General features: G+C 47.0%; 1 non-coding gene across 1 annotated transcript; it reads left to right on the forward strand.

Annotated features, from left to right (window-relative positions):
• The first annotated feature begins 3,340 nt into the window (after nucleotides 1-3,340).
• Nucleotides 3,341-3,448, forward strand: LOC116280405 (U6 spliceosomal RNA). Its single transcript, XR_004189793.1, has one exon. It is a non-coding gene; the product is annotated as a U6 spliceosomal RNA (small nuclear RNA).
• The last annotated feature ends 849 nt before the right edge of the window (nucleotides 3,449-4,297 follow it).

Below are 4,297 nucleotides of genomic sequence, written 5' to 3' on the forward strand. Positions count from 1 at the left end.
TTCATCTGACTGGGGACTTAAATACAAGAGAAAAGGGGGTTGGAGATGAGACTAGAAAGATGGGCAGGAGATGGAGTTAGAACTTAATAACAAGGCAATGAGGAGCTGGCAAAGGACTGTGGGCAGGAGTGATGTGGGCAGAGCTGATTTCAGAATCAGGACACTGGTGCCCTTGGGGAGGGAAGAGGCCAGGGAGGGTTGGGTAGGGTTCACCCCAGAGCACGGGCTTGTGGGTGGAGATAGTCAGTCGGGTTTGGGACATACTGAGTGGGAGACACCTACAGTCACCCAGATGGGGGTGTCCATGATCTGTGATCAGGAGCACCCAGGCCGGATGTGCTAGTCCGGGAAGCCAGCTCGGAGGCAGCACCTGAGGCCAAGAGCACAGATGAGAGGGCCCAGGAAAAATGTAGGGGGTTACAAGCTCCCAGGCTCCTTCCAGTCCTGACAGCCGGTGATTTCATGAGAGCTGGAAGCTCTGTTTGCAAAGGGAAGGGGAGGCGTAGAGTTCGTGCTCCCAGCTCCAGACGCAGGAGCCAGAGGGAGGGGGAGAGACGGAAAGGCCTTATTATCCTCCATCTCCTGGCATCAGGCGACACTCAGGCTGGCCTCTGATTGCTGGCGTTAATGAAATGGCACGCCTGTGGCCTGGCAACCTGTAATCAGGGGCTCACAAGGCGGGGCCCGGCTGCCAAGGCTGCTGGTTCCATCCCCCCGAGACGCGGCAGGTTGGAACTCCACGTGCCTTAGAGACGCACAGCTGGTCTTCTGCAGGGTAGGTTTTCGCCCCAGATGCTGGCCTTTCAGAGGGACCGGGACCAGCGGAGTGTTCACTAGCAAAGGTCAGAATCTATGTTTCATGAAGAACAAGCAAAGAACTGACTTCTTAACCCAGGAAACAGAAAGCACAAACTCCAGGACACTGCCCTGGGCCAGACCAGCAAATACGGCTGTGAGCTCCCCATCCCTGGGAGTGAAATCTGAACATCCCAGCAGAGATGACGGCATAGAGTGGGGTCAAATCTTGAAGCAGGGCTCAGTAGGGTGACTCTTGAGGCCCCTTCTGACCTTTAGAGCCTGAGACTTAACAATCCACATGCCAACTTTTCTCTGGGAATCCATTCTCACGTCTCATATCCCCAAATCCAGAGAGTTCTACCCAGCATCTCGCTTCAGACCCTCTGGCCAGTCTCAGCTCCATGAGCCCACACAAAGTGGCTAAAAGCATCTGGGGCCACACATCCCCTTTAGCCAAATCCTCCCGGTCCCTCCCTCTCTGCCCAAAGACCACCCTCCCCAACCCCCCACCCCAGCCCTGCCAGCCTGTGTAAGAGCTGGGCCCCAGGAAAAGGAAGACAGGAGCCCAGATGTCAACATTATGCAAATGGAAATTGATCACCACCAGACCCAGCGTTGGCACCTCCCCACTGCGTCTGGCCGTGATTTTCCAGCTCGATATTGTGGGTGACCCTCTGGGAAGATCACTCCATTCAAGCCACAGAGAGGAAGTGGGGGTCTGTGCTGGAGGGAGCTTCGCTGAACATCATCTTCACCCTCAGGATGGGGACCTGTCATCTTAGCGTTCCCTTTACACAGCTGGAGGCGCTGCTGTGGCGGCTGCATCCTCCCTCTGTGTTGCTTGTGAGTTTGACCAGCCAGCACCTCTCACCACCCGTCCCTTACCTGAGGCCCCTGATTGGCCAATGGTACCACACATGAGCCCTGGATCACCGAAGCAGGACCCAGGATGCAGGATGCAGCAGAGAGCTGGATGTACTGCTGACTCCTGTTCACTCAATGGCCATCTTAGTTAAGATGTAGTTCCCGGAGGCTGCTAAAGGGGTAAAGTTGAACAACCTGGCCATACAGGGAGAGCCAACACCTCATAAGAGCAAAGTTTGACAATTGGGAGAAGGGAGATGGTAGCAAAATTCTTCTACCTTCCTCCCCTGGACAGATGGGAGATACTGATACCTTCACACGGCCCTCTGCAGGGGTCTGACGGAGCTGTGCCTTGAGCTGTACAAAGCTGGTCGACCCAGCGGCATACGTCCTGAGATCTCCAGAACATCTCCCCTGCCTCACTGCCCCAATCCCATTCTTGCTTCCTGGGACCACCTTCTCCAAAAGCCGTAATACACGAGCTTCTGCCTAAGGTTCTGTTTTCTCGGAAACTTGAACTAATCAATCACATAGCCATGAGTTCTTATAAGGATTAAATTCTAGGCCTGCAAGAACCTTAGGCTTCAACTCATCCACTCCCACTTGCCAGGCTCACCAGGGAGTCTCCTTAAGTCCAACTTTTCTGACTCAAAGGACTATCATGGGACATCCTCGGCCCCAGTCTGCTTCCTCAGAGGGGCATAAGATGGGGCACTGCTTGCCAACAGGGTAGCATCAGGGACTCCCTGACTGTAGGAATCCTTGAAGTGGTCCCCAGAGCAGCACAGCTCAGAAGCAAGGGGCAAGACCCCCATCAGGCAGGTGCAAGAATCTCCCTATGCCACAAGAGCCAGTATCTCTTATAGCAACTAGGGCTCTCTGAAAGGGACATGCTTGGTCATGGGTGTCTTTGGGGCAGCTGTACCAGGAGGTCCCAGAGCTTGGCAGTGCACAGGGCAAACATTCTGCCCGTTTGGATCACAGATGAGGTGACATGGCTTTTATTTGCAGCAGGGGTGGGGGCTTCTCAATTCAGCAAACACACTCCTGATTCTGCAACTTCCAAATCATAGCAGTGGCAGCAGCTCCTGTGGCAGCCCAGTTCTGTGTGTGGTTTTGGGAGATGCTCCTGAAATTTCAACCTAGAAATCTGTTTTTTCACTGCTCCCAACGGTTCTGTAAGTAATGTAATACTCCACAGTAAGACCATTAGGGATTTTGCACCTGAACCCCAACCAATACAAATACAAACATCTCTCCCAATTCCCTTATTCAGACATGGTAAATCGAGACCTAGAAAAGGCAAGGGACTGAGCCAAGTTCACCTGAGGGTTGGTGTGTAAGACCTTCTTAGTCTAACCCTGTGCTCTTCTCACATGACTCCAGTGGCAGAGAGGAGGTAAATACTGGGAAACATCGCAGCAAGAACCAGGGCTTACTTCAGACAATGAGTCCGTTGGTCTGGAGGCATCTTTTCTTAATTTAGAAAAGTTGTATACGTTGGCACTGAGTGCTCCAAGGAAGATGTTAGGTCAGAAGCCATTTCCTCCTCCCAGAAATCCACTGCAAGCCCCCAGGTTACCTGTCTGGAAAGCTCTGAAGTTAACTGGAAATAACATAGGGCATTGTTAGAAAAAACAGTGAAAGTTTGACACAGCATTTAAATATAATAAATACAGTGTTCACTCTGGCAGCATGTACACTAGAATTGGAACTATATAAAGAAGATTAACATGGCCCCATGTGCAAAGATGACACACAAATTTGAGAAGCATTCCATATTTTTTAAAAGTTGTGGTCTATATACACAACGGAATACTACTCAGCCATAAAAAAGAATGAAATAATGCCATTTGCAGCAACATAGATGGAACTGGAGATTGTCATCTGAAGTGAAGTAAGAAAGAGAAAGAATAATACCACATGATATCATTTATATGTAGAATCTAAAAAAAAGACATAAATGAACTTACTTACAAAACAGAAACAGACTCACAGACATAGAAAACAAACTTATGGTTAACAGGGGTTAAGGGGGTTGAGGGATAAATTGGGAGTTCGGGATTTGCAGATACTAACTGTTATATATAAAATAGATAAACAACAAGGTCCTACTGTATAGAACAGGGAACTATATTCAATATCTTGTAATAGCCTATAACAAAAAAAGAACATGAAAAAGAATACACATACACATATATTTATATATATAACTGAACCACTATGTGATACACCAGAAATTAACACAACATGGTAAACCAACTATACTTCAATAAAAATAAATAATAAATAAATTAATATAATAAATACAAATTCTAGGAGATGCATGTTCCCAACATGAACCAGATTTGTCAATATTAAAAATCATCTCAGTAATGATAAAAAAAAAAGTGGCTGCCTCTGGTGAGTTTAATTGTAGGAGCTCTGTTGCTTTTATTTTCCAATTATTTTCTTTTTCAATCATATCGTTTCATTCTTAGAGCAGATACAAGTATTCTTTTTATTAAACAAGATTTAATTATTAAAACAGTAATTTATGTTAATGATTATATGTTTATTATACATTAAATATAATAAATATACATTACCTATGTACATTAAATACATTAAATATATATTTTGATATATAATATAT

Source organism: Vicugna pacos, chromosome 4 (genome assembly GCF_048564905.1).
Source record: "Vicugna pacos chromosome 4, VicPac4, whole genome shotgun sequence".
NCBI classification, from domain to species: domain Eukaryota; kingdom Metazoa; phylum Chordata; class Mammalia; order Artiodactyla; family Camelidae; genus Vicugna; species Vicugna pacos.